At 31.3% G+C, this 16,672-nt stretch overlaps 1 protein-coding gene across 1 annotated transcript in view; it reads right to left on the bottom strand.

Moving 5' to 3' along the window:
* Window positions 1-15,604, bottom strand: part of LOC124535947 (semaphorin-2A) — a 220,792-nt gene extending 205,188 nt beyond the window's left edge. Inside the window, exon 1 of the mRNA XM_047112363.1 lies at window positions 15,581-15,604. The gene's annotated coding sequence lies outside the window, so the exon portion shown is untranslated. The remainder of the gene's footprint in view (window positions 1-15,580) is intronic.
* Between the last annotated feature and the right edge of the window lie 1,068 nt (window positions 15,605-16,672).

Below are 16,672 nucleotides of genomic sequence, written 5' to 3'. Positions count from 1 at the left end.
AACATCGTCGCTACTAAATTAATTATTTCACATTTCTTTATTAAAGTATGAATCTGAATCACGGGAGTTCATGCTACAATACAATATGTTCGAAGACCGTGAACGACGAGCCAGTACACAGGGCGACGTGTATAATAACAATCTTTATTCCTATTAGAATAAAGGTTATGCAAAACAAAAGTTTATTTAGGGCTGCCGTACGTGAATTAGTTCCGCACACATGCTCCACTTTAATGGGCACTGTTGGTATAGTAACGCTGGCCAAGTGCATCGGGACCTTAATTTGAATTTTGGATACTTCGTTTTGTTTTGAATTGCAAACTATGTATATCTAGCTTTCGGGAATGTTGTTACGATGCTCTTCTGAGTATATATAGGGTATGTTAATGTTAACTAAAATAGATATGTATAGCAAAGATAAATCTGATAAAGGTTTCATATATTGGAATTCAAACCAAATTCGAAATATGTTATATTCATATACATCGCTTTCAAACATTTGAATTTGTTATTTTACAAATTTTGTCAGTTCAACATCACTGCATAGTATAAAACGAGTTCGCTTCCTCTGTTTCTATATCCCTACGTATGCTTAAATCTTAAAAATAGCGCGATTGATTTTGATGCGGTTTTTTTAATAAATCGAGTGATTCGAAAAGAAGGTTTTTGCATATAATACATGCACATATAGTAAAGAAATATTAATAATTTAAGAAGTTTCTAATGTAAATAAAAAATCTGTATTACATTTAGTATCAGCTTTGTACCCGAGCGATGGGCGGGCGGGTCGCTAGTCATTTATATACAATGGATTATGGGTAAGAATCTATTGATAAAAGACTATAATTATATTAGGAACTAATTCTCAATCATATCCTAATTCGACATAGTTAAGAACAAAGCACTATTACCTAAGAAACGTTCATTTTTTAAGTTCACTCTTAAATGTTACACATTTAATACTTAACTTTAAGACGAGGATTTCGTATAAAAAGACTAACGAAAATCTCCCAATATAAATCGTATTACGTGTAGCAAAACAGTTTATCTCTCCATTTTAATCACTAGAATCACCCCAAATTGAATTTCGAATACCCCTTTCGTTTAAAAAGGTTACATTAGAAATGTGTTCAAAGTACTATTGATGTAATAGCCAGTCGACATAGACAGAGTGCAGTCATCAATACGTGTTTCAGAGCAAATGCGGGTAACACATTAGTAGTAGATTAATACTTGTATCGAGCTGTACCTTTAAGGTTGACCGTTCATTGGATTCATAGCACTACGCCGTGATATGGGTCAGAGATACGTATACGAGTGTCTTGGCTTAAGCTGTAGCTCTAAGGACTGTGTGACGTTGTGCGATATGACGCGATCTATTTTGTGTGCGATAAGCCTTGGCGTATTTTGATGCACGCACACTATTTTGTTTGATTCGCTCTGTTTGGTACAGCGGCCTGATTTTGGCAGATTAATGTCTTGTGCGAAGTGTTATTTTATCGGGTAATGTTGCTTGAATACAATTGTTGCGAATATCACGAAAGTAGGAAAGTTTGAGAAACGTTAAGCATTTTATGGTCGCGTAAACATTTAATATTGGAAAAGAATAATGTTCGTACTTTATAACTTCTGACTTAAACTCATTTCTATAATAATACGATAAAATTATTAAGTTGTTTTATACAAAAATCGCTATTGTTTTTGGGATTACACAAAAAAAATAAAGGTTTATTTTGAAACCTTTAAAATGTCGTCGTATTTTTTCTTTCAAATCGACTCCTAATTTACCTTACAACATTCATTACAAGCGCGATAGTTCAAACTGTTCCGTCATGCGTGGTTTAACCCTAAAGCGACATACGTTTTCATAGCTTAAGCCTTTTTATCTTTGAGCAAAGCCGTCGATAATGATGCTCACTACAGCTACACTTTCATTAAGTTTTCTACTCCGCAAGCGATGTATTAAGCCTGCAACCCTAAACAGAGGGATAAAGAAGGGTAATAAAGTTTCTTACAAGAGAAAAAGAGACAAAAGCCTCTGGTACGAGCTCGCACTTGATCCGATTTATCATGCGCGGCACTTATTAAAGCGACCAACACGCGTGTTACTTTTGAAAACTTTAAAGTAGGTGTGTGCTTAGGGACAAAAAAATCCATTGAGTCGAGCGTATTTTTATTTCGTTTTTTATGTTATACCACCCTATAAAATCATATTATCGTATATTTAAAAGTTTTATAGAACTAAAAGCAAAAATATTTTAAATGAATATATATTTAGGTAATAAATATTTAGGTGTAAATTGTAATCACAAGTATAAAAATAAATCTTAGGCTACATGTTTCGTATAGCTTGGATCTGTTTTATCCACCTAATTTGAAAGTTGACTTAGAGTCAAACAGTACAGTAAAACAATATGATCATCTTTTTTCAATTGAAGCAAGTTACAGGTAGTTTATCGATACATATACAAATAACACATACAATACATAGTTAATGTGATCCAGTTATTTCAATAGCAAAAAGTATTAAAAATATAAATGTCTTATAAATATTTAATAACAACTCGTGCAAACAAAAGCTGCTCAATGCCTCCCCACGTCCAACAGATTGTAGTTTCTATTCATATGTAGATGCAACAAAAAATCCAATAAACAAGACACAGAGCTCACATTCCCCCTTCTCATTATTGAAAAGAATGTTAACATTGCAGGCTTATCCAGGGGTCGTTTTACCAAAAGAGTTAGACTAACGAATGACCACCCCACCCCATGCGAGTTGGTACCGATAGGCACGTTCACAATACACTGGATCGAACATTTCGAAGATCTTCAATCCTGGAGTATCTTTAATATCATTTACTAGCGACTCGCCCCGGCTTCGCACAGGTAGACATAGGTTTTTTTAAATATTTTTACCTTTTATTTATATTTTTGACATTTTACAGTTGTCGTTCTATTTTAACTTATTTACACCCAAAACCTTAATAAATTATATACTTAAACCTTTCTTATGAATCCCTCTATCTATTAGTGAAATCCGCATGAAAATCCGTTCAGTGTTATTGGTGTTTATCGCGAACATACAAACAGACAGATACGGTCCCCGACCGCATCTGGCTTTGTTTTATAATATGTAGTGATTAAAATTAAAAAATAAAAACGCAAAAAAGTCTAGAGCTATCTTATTATATCGCGAATAAAAATTATTAAAAATTAGATTATAATCTTTTGGTTATCGAATTGTGTAAATTTCTCTATAGGGATAGTGCTACATTTATGCTTAAGTTTCGCCACAGTTACAGTCAAAATCCACTGAATTTTATACGCTAATCCGTACCCCCGATCCGTGTGAGAGCGCTCTAATTCGGGCGACCCCGTCTCTAGTTACGCTTGACACTTCAATTCGGCTCGAATTAAGTCAGTTCAAATTGTACGGAGTTTGTGATTTCCAATTTTGGTGTGTCTTGAACGTTTTCATATTGCAGTTAATTAACATGTCCGTCGAATGGACGTTGATATGAAACTTTTGAAATCCATTCCGCCGATTTCCCAGCGACTGCAAGCAATTTTTGGAAGACTGAATATTGTACATTACAATATCGATCTTTACCTACAACCATAGACTGACTGCTCGATAGATATATTTGTTTACAGTCTCTGTATCTGCATCGGTATTAAAATATGCTTTAATTATTTTCTATATTAAAAATTTCGATATAATCTGAAAAGTTACATAATACAAATTAAAACGTAGACGAATAAAAACTGTAGTATTATTTAATTAACTAGAATGAAATATAAAATATTTCCCATAGTATTTTCGAATGTGGTTAAAAATGTAATAAAACCGATAATATTTCCATGCGGGCGCGATAGGCGACAACCTCATCAGCAGGTATGCAGAACATTCTCATATTAGCTCGTGCCGGCTCCCGTTTTTCCACTTCCATGCCGCTTAGCACAACTTCAGAGAGGATTCATATTGCCGCAACGAATGCGTTTGTTTTGTTCAAATTTATTTTATCAAGTAAACGTTGGCCTTCCGCTCATTGAACTGAACGTAATGCGCAGTAATGCGGGCGGACCGCTCTATCTACACCAGCTATTATTGGTATAGAATCGTAGCTGACTAATGAGTTAAGTTATTTGCCTAATTATTTTTTGTATGATTACCGCCTTGTAAGTACTGTTTGAGTTAATTGAATATTTCATTGAAATGAGTTAAATTATAAACAAATAAAGTGAGTTAAAATGGCGGACACATACATCGTTAACGCCCTTTCATCGACGTGCTTTTTGCAGATAATTGAGTAAACAAAAATATCGGCTTCAGCGCAACATTTTCACTACATTCTCTATAATTATATTTCGCATAAATTTCATTCGAAATCACACTTGAACGTTGTAAACAGCGGACGTTCATGAGTAATGTATACGACTTGCCTTGACAAAAAATAAGAGATAGAGTATCTGTTTGTAATATTAAAATAACCGCTTTTCACTAAATGCATATGTATGTATACACGGTATATAAATCAAAATGACATTTTTTACCATTTTTGTCCGTCTGTCTATTTGTTTGTTTGTTCCGGCTAATCTCTAGAGCGACTGGGTCGATTTTAATTGGACTTTCACTAGCAGATAGCAGATGTAATAAGAAATAACTTAGGCTAATTTTAATAAGTAAAAAAATATTGAAAAATCTGCGAATTGAAGAATAATATTTTTGTTAAATTCAAAACGCGCTCGATCGAACGTCGCAGGTTGCAGTTGAAAAAAAAAAATTAAATAATCGATATATCATACAAATACACTACAAGTTTCATCAACTTGAATTTATTTGTCAAAATCATTGGTGCTGTCATAAATATTTGAAAATATTATGTAATTATTTAAAACTGGCTTAAATTTTATTTTCTTTATAAATTACACCATAATTAGTAATTGATTTACAATGGGCATCAATGACACTTACAATTTAATATCATTCAAATAATGTTAGCTTATTTAATAATATAAGGAATATAAGTATATAATATAGATTAGATATTCCTTTGTTTCACTTAATTGATATTTCATTTTTAAAAATGTAACCTCTTCTCGAAGTTTATAGAGTCAATATAATAAACAAAAAAATATATTAGAAAAGAGTTTCACTTTTCAAATATGAATTCGAGAGCTTTGTTTTTTATTTTTTAAAGTAATAAAAATTTAATTACATTTCAACAGAAAGACACAGAAATTCAAAAGATTAAAAACACGGAGTTTCCAAGGAGGATCGAAATAGTTTGTGAAAGACTAACAGTAAGACTGTAGTAGGTATACGCGGATATGACAATCACGTAAACAAAATAGTTTCTCCCGAGTGAATAAACTGCAGAATCACGCGTCGGGTACCATTTACTAAAAGCGTTGATGAGATATGGGCGGTGATTAATCGCGTTTTCATTAACGTCGCATCCAAAATGACATAGTTATGAAATGCCAGTTCAATCAACTCGGTTTCAATAACAATTTTTCATTCTCGACACACTAATTAAGTGCTTTTCATAAATACTCGCTGAAATTATTTACACGTCGGATGAATTTTGAACTTTAAAACCGGGCAGCTGAGTCGGAATTAGTGTAACGATTAGGATCGCGTTAAAGCAGACTTGAAAGCGACATCCTTAGTAACAAGTGTAAAATATTTTCCCCAATCGTTGTACCTGGCGCCCCCAGGGATATTTCAAGGGTGAATAAGCTCGCATAATGGCAAAGGGTACAATATTTTAAATTTCAATCGCTGCGAGCGGTCCGGCAACTCCCCGGGGTGGCGAAGAACAAAGATTTCATTCGGTGACTTTCACTAAGTGTTATAATAACTTATTACATCTGGAAATGATTTCGCGTTCCAATTTTATAGAGTAATATATTTTCAATAATTAATTCATTGCTTTGTGTCATTGCATCTGTTTAGTTGATATAAATATTTCGCGGATGAAATCGGTAATAAGTTACGGTGTAACTCTAAATACATGATATATACACTTAATGTATGTATTATGTATATAGAGTAATGAGATCACAGAAGATTGCGGTAGTACAGTAGTCTACTACTGTAATCAAAATCATCTTATTAAAAGAAATAATATGATACTACCGAATAAGTAATAATACGATAACTAATTTGTTTTTAATTATCCATTCTGAGGTCAGCCTGACTAGACTTCTCTCTCCTTGACTGCAGATTTCAAGATTGTTACCAGAAAACGTTATTCACTTATTGGTGTTATAATTTTAAGTTGAAATTAACATTTTACCTTAAACGCTTGAAAATCAATACTTGGATATTAAATATCTTTAATCCTCGAAAGCTTAAAATCATTTTCTCTATCATAATAATTCACAGCTAAGTATAATTTTATACGTAATTCTATATTGAAAATATATATTTATTTTATTTGAACAATAAATTGCTTCTTATTTCTTAAACGTGAACATTCGATTTGAACTTAGTGCACGAGTAATTTTGCCATTAATTTTAACATTTATTACTGAATATCCGAATAGACTCCCCTTCAAAACGTTTTTTACTCCGAGATTAATTTTCCGAATCGTTATCGCCACCTTACGATTGCCGACAAATTTGTAACGGTAGAGTACACCTTTTCAGTCAAATCGCAAATTTTATGCGACGCGCAGATAACGTACCTATAATCATAATAATAAGTCATAAATTTGATTGAAATTCGGTCACATTTTCGTAGACTCTTATCGCGTGGCTGCAGTTGGTTTGAAAAATATCGTTCTTCGGATTCACAATTTTGTAGGCGTCAAATCGACACTTCCAATCGATTTGGCTCTAATTCTTTAGTATATAATCTTATTCGGAACATTTCTCATATTTTTATTTCGGGTTTAGTATAAAGCATATTTCATATATAAAAATATAAGATACTACATTTATATTTTTATAAAAACGTATCTTAATACATTTAAAAATTTTGTTTTTAAAAATCGTATCTAAAAGGTAAAAGTAATGAAAATAATAACAATTTATTTTATAATAAAGGTATTTTTTTAATTTTGCTTGTAAGAATGCATACTTATACAAGTTTCATACACTTCTATTTTTTTTTGTTTTATAATGTCAATCAATAATATATCAAATATGTAATTGTATAAATAATCAATCCAATAATAATATATTTTTAAAAGCCTAATACGTTGGCAAACTCGTTTATCGAAAATAAGAAATTATACAAAGCATTATATTATGGTTTAAGCGCACCCGAAGAATATTGCCAAAATTGCATCAGATGCACTATAAACTTTAAATTATTTATAGATCTTCAAAATAGATAATATTTTGAAGTTCCAGTAAAGCAAACGCTTCCTAAGTATCCTATAAATATGTGGAATATGTTCCAAAACCTTCTCCTCAAAGGGAGAGGAGGCCTTTAGCCCAGCAGTGGGAATTTACAGGCTGTTGTTGTTGTTGTTGTTGAAACAAGATACATGTAGTAAGAATTTTAATGTTAGGTTAGGTTTTAATATACGTAGATGTATTAGAACATCTTTAAAATTTTGGGAGACAAATAAAATATTACTTTTAATTTAAATGAAGTGAAAATATAAGTGTCATGTTGGCGTAAGAAACGACATTGAAATATTATTATAAATAATATAAATCGCATTTAGCGAAACAAAGCATTTGTAATTCTCTTTGGAAGATCTCGTTAGAGTCCTAATGAATCTATTGAGAGTTCACGGAGCGAAGTCGGACGGTAAAGAAAGGGAGGTTAGAGTTGCTCTAATAATTTGCGTTTGGATTCGTTTCCACTGTTGAAGTAGTCCCGCTATATGTTCCCAGATTTCATATCTATTATGAGAACTTTGCTTGTCAAATTTTACGTTCTAAGAAATTTTGGACTTTGAGTAGGAAAATTCGCATAATTAAAGTTCATTTTATATGATATATTTGAATTTGAACAAAGCAACTTGAACCCTTTTCTTAGTATGGCTTGTATAAATTGTCTTTCTTCTATTAATTAAATAATATTATATTTTAATTTAACAAAGTTCAGAAGATCCGATAAAATTGACGATTCGTAATAATGTATGCGAACTTTTAGAGCTAAAGTCTTGGTGATATCTGAACGTCGCGAATCATTGAACCGACGCAAAGCCTAATACCATTTTGCTCGCTTGAACTTAAAGAGAAAGCGTCAAAGTTACTTTTAAGGGCTCTTGTTGAATCAATTTTAGAAAAGTATTTTATTAATTTTACTCATAAATGTTTGAATTTGTAAAGGACAATTAAAATCTATACATATCTAGCGATCAGGGGTCTGATATATTTATAACCAAGAAATTGATTTTTGTAGAAATTATCGTTCCAGCTATCAAGTCTTAGACAGCCTTTATCAATAAAAAAAAAAAAAACATATTTTCTATAATAAAATCAATACTTTTTGCAGCGAGTGTAGTACACACACTAGCAAGAATCAACGAAATATATTATAGTATGAACCACGCACACAAAGAAATAATGTGTAGCAGCGAAGACGCGTCATGTCGTCTACCCTCTTGGAACAAATAAAAACCAAAACAAAAAAAAAAACTTTAAAAAATATAAATATAAATCTTAAGTCAAAGTACCGATTGCCCCTGATATGATCTTAGTGACAGCTAAAACAAACATTTTCATAAAACGCTTTACTGAATATTGTATTACAGCATGATTTGCGTTCAGGTTGAAAGCTGGTGTCGTGGTGTCGTAGTTTCAATGTCGCAACTAATTGCGTTTGCGATAGAGCGCTCAGCAAGCGATGCTAATGGACGGTATTAATTAACGCAAGCGTTACGTCAAATCTGCGAAATATATATTTCCTTGAACATCCTTCATTTACCAAAAACTAATCCTTATAATTTAAAAATTGAATAGCTCAACCCTGTAGGGACAGCCTAGCGATGTGATATTCACAGGTTGAATCCTGAGCCCTTAGGCTGCTATAACTGCGAAAATAGCCTTCAGAAAGTCGTGACCATCCAGTTGCTAAGGTTTGTGTTCAAACCCCGGTAGCCAATGAATAAGGCGGGTAACTATAGGCTTAATTTGAATTCATAATTTATGGCGTGGTCGGTGTTACAGGTTAAAAAACCTGGACCAGCGTCGTGGAATAAACTCCAGACGTCTTCTCGTGGAAAGGGGGCCTTATCCCCGTTACGGGACATTTACAGACTTTTACTAAACCATATACATTGAGTGTATATATTAATAAAAGTTTTTATCATTAGCTGGTCTTCAATAAGTACTTGTGAAAAACTCTTGATACATTCAGACAATTCATGACAAACTTGAATCACGACCTTCTCTAAAACATGATAATTTATTTTGGTATTTTATAAATAATCTGAATTATTTTGAATAATAAAACAAATATGAATGAAACATTTCAGTAGTTCGGGATGGCCAAAATAATATTATCGTTTTAAAATGATGCTCCAATCTCTCTATCTTTTGTTAGAATGCCACGCTATCGTCCATTTGTTTTCTAATGATAGCTCAATCATATTTAAAATAAGAAATAGTGTTACATACCAATATTAAATGCTATGCACTATAAAATAATATTAATTACAGTTTTACAAATTATTGATCAATTAATTACAATAAGAATTGTATATAATAAAGTATTTTCAATAACACCTGCTATATTCATAATATGCAAAAATAATATGATATAAATTATGATATTTTATAGAATCAAATGTCATAACACCGTATTGAAGGCTAAGATTACTCTTGTAACATTTTATTAAAAAATACAACATTCAAATATGTACATATATCTACAATTGATATTAAGGAATACAAAAAATCAATAATATATATGTAGGTCAAGTTATTAAAATATTGAATTGTTTCGGTCGAATTTCTTTATAAATTTGCCAGTGTAGTGTCTGAGTGTCGCAACTAATTGCGTTAGCGATAGACCGTTGAGCCGGCGATACTAATGGAAGGTATTAATTAACACGGCGTTCATTTAATCACCGAAATAACTATTTTATTAAACGCAATATCAGATGTATTGTTTATGCGTGAATTTAAAGACTTATGGACTATTAAATACTCTGTAAATTCGGAATTTATCTTTTCCCCTAAATAGATACTATCTAAATTGCTGTGAAATACTATCTGAAATACTGTTCTATACTTGCCAAGGCAGATGAAATCGCTAATCTGAGTGTCAACCTCCAGTAATTAAATAACATCTCACGAATAGATCCGACGAGAAAGATATTGATATACCTAGTTCACATTTTCGTAAAAAAATACATTTTAAATTGGACGTTACCTTTTTTATGGTATAGGTAGATGAACACTTAAATGTGCCAAACGATATTAAGTGGACACCACCGCCCATAGATAATAGCGCTGTAAGAAATATTACCCATTCCTTAAATTTCTAACTTTTGGAACTAAGATGCAATGACCCTTGTGTCTGTAGTTACACTGGATCACTCATACTTCAAGCCAGGTCGTAATAGTATAAAGTACAAGTTTTTTTGTGAAAATATATCATAAACATCCAAAATAAAGTGTCGAAAACATTTCCATTGAAATTGAAAATTCACTACACACGTCGTTTAGGTACGAATAATAATAAAGAGATCGTAACGCGGCGTCTGAGTACTGCTGTAATGGCGTCAGATGGTCCATAAAAGTCGGGATGTTAAAAGTTGTCCAATGTTGATTACAACAGTCTTTTCTGTTCTGATGTAAATAATATATCGCAAATGTTTGTTTCTTTGAAAATTATTTTGTTACGAAAAATATTAACGTTCTCGTTTTATTTTTAAAAAAAGAACAATAAATACATAGATAATTTATTACTTTCGCCACTTTCTCACATCTTTTATTTATATAATGATTTTGTGTTTTATTAGTAAAATAAAGTTATTTGAATGACCTTTTATATTTTACTCTGTACTTAGTTGTAAATTTAAGAATAACAGATGAAACAAAATAAATTACTTTCGAAAATGGGTATGACATTACAGTTAGACAACATACTAGCAAAAATGTCTGTCATTTTGAATAGTTTTTTTTTTATGACGGGCATAACCTAGACCACAACAGCAGGCACTGTATAAAATATATACCATGTCTTAAATTCCCTATGCTCCACTAATTTTGGGAAGAAATTTGTTATACTCCTTGTGCTTTTTACACTGGCTCACTAGCCCATGAAACCGGAACACAACAGGAGTATAGAGGCTGTTTGGCGGTAGAGTTTAATGTATACCAATGAGCAACTGTCCAGTTTCTATTTGATTAAAAAATACTATCGCCATTCTTAATTTCATTAAAACCCATCAACCAACCAAAATAAAATTCTCATTGGATAATATTTAAAAATATATCAAAAATAGTAAATCAAGGGAGGTATCGGAACTCAAATATCTTCATATAAGGATTGAAAAAATAAACAAATGTATAAATATCTATAGCGTTTAAAGAAAAGCTTCCGTAGTCTATAAAGGACTCGTAATGACGGTTAATTACTCCTTCTAATTACTTAAAACACTTAATCGTCGTAGAATACCGACTATCACTCATGTCACATATTAATTCATTCGAATCATTACGACTAGAATATTCTTTTTGTTTTATTACAAATACATACAAAATAAATATAAAAATGTTGAGACAGATAAGTAACTCGGCCATTTTAAGTAATACCTTAGTGAAATTTATTACCCTGACTCATTCTGATGTGCTGGATTATCATGCAATTGAGCATATTTAAATTATTTTAATTTAATTAATAAACAACTACTTAAAATTTAGATATTTTTACATTTCTTATCTATTATTATCTAAGTGCTTATTTTCGCATGAACGATGTTTCTATATAAACAACTAATTACACCTAAAAATAATCGCTTCTTTACCAAACGCAAATGTATTTAGTAAAGATAGAGAATCTGTATTATTATAAAAAAACAAATTCCTATATTTATTAACAAAATAAACATGAACCAAACAGTGATGGTATTCGATTGTTAATTCATTAATCAGCTGATTAAATTCTCCTAATCACAAGTTAATTATGCCTTAATTAGATAGCGCTTGTAAGGTTATTTAATGCATACACACGGTTCAAATATCTAATTGCTATAGCCGTAGACTTTAGTATTTTTACAAAAAGGTTAAATAAAATTCAATAAATTTAAGATTCTGTTTTTAAAATCAATCTTTTCCGTCAATAATATTTATAGCTGTTCGCAGAAATTTAGATGAATAAAAATAAAAGTTAAATAAGTAGGTATGTTTCTCTACTAGTATTTCAGATAGGATTAAACGGATCATTCAAGGGCAGATCTTATCACTACCAAAAGCAGCTGATGTTATCGTATTAATAGGGTTCCTTACTTAATCTTCTGAACTAGATTGAAAAGAGAAATAGCAATAATGCGGTAAAATATTTTAAGCTGAAGTGTAAACAGTTTTATTTACTATCAAATGAATGGATATGTTAAACAAGAATTATAAAGCTGCGTTAAATTTAACATATATCCGACCATAAATTGGGTAACATTTTTATGTAGTGGAAGGAATTTCTACAAGCCCGTCTGCGTAGGTAGCACGCAGTCAGCAGGTATTGTACCGTGAAACGGCAATAATGTTCGTTGAAGAGCGAGTGGGCCAATGTAACTGCTCGCACAAGGGAGGTAACATTTCAGTTCCCAAGGTTGATGGCTCATTGGCGATGTAAATAGTTAAGACAGGACCAATGTATATGGGCAGTGGTGACCACTTACCACCAAGTGGCTCATTAGCCCGTCCACCGACTATAATATAAAAAAAAAAATAATATCTGTATAGTAATATTTACATATTGAAGCGAATCAGTCAGACAAAATAGAACATCATAAGTACCTTCCAATAAGCGCACGAACATTCGCTTTGACCTTATACCTGAAGGATTTTTATTCTAAAATCGCAAAAGAATCTTGCGATGGCTTTGAAAGGACCTTCTTGAATCTGCACTTAGTAAAAATATTTGAATTTAGTGCAAGTTCAGAGAAGATTCGAGTAGATCAATGCACTTTAAGCTGTCTGAATGGAGTTCTGCTTCTTCTATCTTTATAATTTTAAATTTGATGTGTGTTCAATGGAGAATTATAGAAGATAATTGATGTGTGTCTTCCACTGCTAGTTGCAATTGACAACATAAATACATACTTTTGAACAACTACGAAGTTTTCTTTGTACTGTACAGTACTTAGCGCTTATAATATTAAATTATTTATAATTCTATTAATGTGAAACTGAGTTTGTTTGTTCGAGCATTTGTAACGCATTCACGTCTGAAATAATTACCATCACGATATTTGTCATACACGTTTTCAGGAGTAACTTCGAGGAACTAAAAGTTCTCCTCGCGAACGATATACGATACGATATAAACGTTTTTTCAAATTAAGTTGTTAATAAAAATATCTGTTAATAAAACAAAATATTGGTCTCTATTTAAAGTTGAATTGTTTATTAACTGCTAGTAATAGTTCTAACGACACACGCCCCAGTTTCACCTCCAAGAATTTAATAACGTTTCAAATTGGCGAAATAATAAACTGGCACGTCAGCCGCAGGAAATGCAATCACGTCAGTTATGTGGGCGTAATTAAACATAAAACTGCCTCCGAAGGCTTACCTGTATCGCATTGTGATTTATTTTGACAATTTTATGAGTTCTTTTGACATTTAATAGCCGTACAGATTAATATTGTTATTGAATTATTATATTAAATACTATAAATATTGATGGATGGCGTGGATCATGAATGAATGTGATTTCGATTGTTTCGTTTCCAAATGTTATTTAATTAAAATGCACGGTGTACAAACAAAAAAAAATTTTTGGACTAATACTAATAATCTGCGTGCAATATTATTTTTTATATGAATATCTTTACGTTTAAATTAATATTTATAAATATAGAAGAGTAAGTAAAAATAAAATGAAATTAATTTAAATAAAGATTAATTAAAAGTAAAGTATTTTTTTTTCATTTTAAATGACATTTTCGATGTTATATTAATGTCAAGAGTGTCAAAAGTAATTCGAACCAATTGATTTTATAGAATTGGTTCAAAACCTGCGTTACAAAATTTGACCTCATACATACTAAAAGTTGAATTTAAATGAAAGTTGAAAAAAATATTTGGAGCATTCAAACAACATGCAGTGGAATTATACAAAAAACTAGCGGAGCCTGCGGCTTCACGCGCGCGAAATTTATAAAACTAAAATATCCAACGCCCTCTTGCCCTCTTATGGGTCGACTTTCATAAAATCAGTTCTTAGTGGATGTTTACACCTTAAAAAGACCTGTCAAAATTCAAGTTTTAGGTGTATGTATTGTTTCTGAGATATCGAAGAAATACCACCCACTGATAAATCATCAGTCAGTGGTAATGTAGATGTAGGATTCTCTTGTTCTGTGTTCTACGGCGAGTTTATTTTCAGATCTGCTTTTTCATATAAACAGTCTAATAGTATTTATTTAATAAAAATAATAATAAACTCACGCTTATCACGCTATTAATTTAATTTGAAACCAAGTGATACTAGGGAGCGCAGGTACTTACATAATAATAATGAAAAAACTTCACTTAAATGCATTCTGATGTAAGCAGTATAAATATTAGTTTAGAAAATTTACGAATTGTTCATTCTATATAGTAAAATTGTAAACAAAAAATATATATCTAATGGTTTTTAATACAATTACAAATCAATACAGACGCATCATCGTCCCCCTCACATGCTCGTGTCAAAGTCTTGTTAGCAATTTTCCTTTGAAGCTTCGTAATGACGTCACAAAGACTGTCAGTAACAAGTGGTACAAAATTAGTCTAATATTGTGTAATTAAAGACAATAATTGTGAAATGGAATGGAACTGTACAGGTGTGTCGCGTGTAACGGAACGTATCTTCTATTATATGAAAAGTATATTAGTTTTCATTTAAACGTTAGAATTCTTGCTTGATTGAAAAATAACGTTCAACATTTCATTTAAATCATATTTTTTGTATGAAATTCAATTTTCCAACGAACCGTGTAATTTGTGAAACGTTTTTGTATCATAATGGTCTATCTGGCTTGTCTAGACCTTTTCGACCCATGGGATTGCTTAATATAATCACGACGGAATTGATAATAGAAATGATTCGGGATTTAGGTCGTGAAATTAATATTCAAAAGGTAATAAGTTTCACCAAGTCGATGTATACGAAATGGAACATGAATATCGTTTTAAAAAAGTGTACAATGTTGTGTATAATTCCATTTCAATATAAAATGTATATTCCTCAATGGAATTTATGTTTGAACTCCTTATCAACAGCGTTTCCATTACAATTAGAGTTTCATGTAAAAGTTTCAATACAATCGTTCATAGAATTGTGGGGTAGTGAACACGAACGCGTTGAATTATAAATACATCGACATAATTATTGCCTAAGGATATTTTGTACGTACTGGTTGTGCAAAGCATATTCATGTTGTAATTATCACTTACCTATCTTGACACTTCAAATGTTCCGCATTGCATCTGAAACAATTAATATCGATTTATTATCTTTAATTTATAATAAAACCTTAGTACAACATACCCAGCTTTCTAATACGAGTAAACAAGTAATTCGATATTCAATTGAATGTTTTATTTTCGTTTTTAAATTCTTATATAATAAAAAAATATACATTAAATCGTTCTGATAAAAGCGTTAGTAAACTGTATTAGTATAGGATAGTTTTAGTTGTAAATTGATCACAACTTTTAATAATTTTAAAGATATTATCACAATTAGTAACATTATTCTAGTTTAAACCTTTGAATCCAATTATTTAAGCAAAATAAAAGTAGCGTCAAAATTGCGTAGCGATAAAAAACTCATTTAAAATAATCGTATTAATATTGTTTAAGGCTACGTATAATCGTTCTACTCGTGCAGACTTGAATTAAAAACGTGAAGTGTATACAAGTAATGCACTTGGGATATTAATTTCGATGTACGTAACAAATGGAAATATAACTGGCGTGTCAACGGTAATCATTTCAGGGTTGATGACAATCAGAAAATTGTTCACTTTTGTGGCGACGAACAGTCGTCACTGTTGGTGATCGTGACGGTAATGGAACCGCATTGGGTTAGCGTTTAGTGCCACCGGAATACGAAATTATATCCATAGACTTGAGATTTAAATTTAAGCTATTTTAACGTTCGTTTAAATATTACTTTTTGTTTTGTTATCGTGGAATTTAAGAACCCTTCCAAAATTACTACGATGACCATCATCATGGATTGGACGTCAAAATTACGTTTCAAAAATCAAAATCAAAATATACATTATTCAAGTAGGCTTTCACAAGCACTTTTGAATAGTTATTTAACAACTATATTAAGTGAAGCAACAGGTTCGGACACTATATTCTAGTAAAGTAATCTATTATTATCAAAACAAGTATATATTGTGTTAAAAAAATAGTATTAATGTGAAGTATTAAACCGAATTGTCATTAATTGTTATCTGTATTTAACAAATGGCTTTATTCGCAGGCATACGATTTCTATAGTTTTAGTGCGCTTTAAAGCTAACCGTTTGCAGA

This window comes from Vanessa cardui, chromosome 15, assembly GCF_905220365.1.
Source record: "Vanessa cardui chromosome 15, ilVanCard2.1, whole genome shotgun sequence".
NCBI lineage: Eukaryota > Metazoa > Arthropoda > Insecta > Lepidoptera > Nymphalidae > Vanessa > Vanessa cardui.
The sequence above is the reverse complement of the archived record's forward strand: the minus strand, read 5'-3'. Positions and strand labels throughout refer to the sequence as shown.